This window comes from Pygoscelis adeliae, unplaced genomic scaffold (assembly GCF_000699105.1).
Source record: "Pygoscelis adeliae isolate BGI_AS28 unplaced genomic scaffold, ASM69910v1 Scaffold85, whole genome shotgun sequence".
In the NCBI taxonomy this organism is placed as follows: domain Eukaryota; kingdom Metazoa; phylum Chordata; class Aves; order Sphenisciformes; family Spheniscidae; genus Pygoscelis; species Pygoscelis adeliae.
The window spans coordinates 7,839,518-7,840,659 of record NW_008824900.1 but is presented as its reverse complement, the minus strand read 5'-3'; positions in this window follow the sequence as shown (position 1 = coordinate 7,840,659).

Sequence of the window (1,142 nt, the reverse complement as noted above, 5' to 3'; positions counted from 1 at the left end):
TGGCGGCCGCGGGGGAGCGGCGCGGTGCCTGGTTGGCACCGCGGGGCCGCTGCGGCCGGGCGGCCGTGAAGCTCCTCTGCAGGCCTTTTTTTGGAGTCTCGTGTAAAATACTACACGGGGGTAACGCCACAGCCAGAACCGTTCCTGGGCAGGGCAAAAGACCCTTATGGACGAGTACGAGTTGCAGTGAGTTGTGAGGTGGAAGGCCTTGCACCGTAGAGTTTGCCTCTTCCTCATTTTACATCAAGTGATTTTTCAACCCAGGAAAAGAAAAGAAATGCAGTTCTTTTTAAAGATTTAAAGTTTAATGTGCAGTATGTTTTAAGTAAAAAGCAAGACTGGTGGAAATGAAATCAAGTACAAAAATAAATACACTTTTATAATGATATTACAATTCCACACAAAATAAAAAGATTAAATATGTATAAATACAAAACATCAAGTACAAAAACAAATTCTGGCACTTGTCAAGAGAAAGGCCTCATGAAAGTTAAAAAAAAAAACTTGTGCTACAATGTTTTATTACACATATTAGAAGCATGCTTAAAGTAAAAGGTTTAGATGTGAAACCTGAACAGAAAGCATTAATTTTTACTAACGCTTAAACTAAACCTATTTTTACATCAACATATTGCCTATGCTAATAATAAATACAGCACATAAAACATCCTTTAAACATCAATCTTTAGCACTGATATATCAACAGCACGTTTTGTCCCGTGACACAGGTTACTCTTGTCGTTTTAAGTTTTTCCCTTCTTGAGATGTTTTCTACTCCTAAGGAAAGGTGGGAGCCTAAACAGAGCTTTGATGCCTACTGGGTGAGCAGGAAGCTTGCGTCAGGCGTTTTCTGTATTACGTCTGAAATGTTAAAGACCCATAGCATTTGTACGAAGGAGGCAGGTCCTCCACCGGTGTAAACTCACCGTTTAATGGTGTAAAGTTTACACCATTAGGGGAGCCTCCCTCCCCCAAGCTTTCAAACAAATGCCACAGCAAAGAGCCACCGAGCAGTGTCATTCTTCAAAGTGTTTAGGCAGCATTTTTGCCATTTTCCAAGTATGCAATTTGCATAACTTACTGCATGGTATAAAACATTCGTTTTGAACAATGTCACTAGCTGCAGAGGACAGACTTGGTGG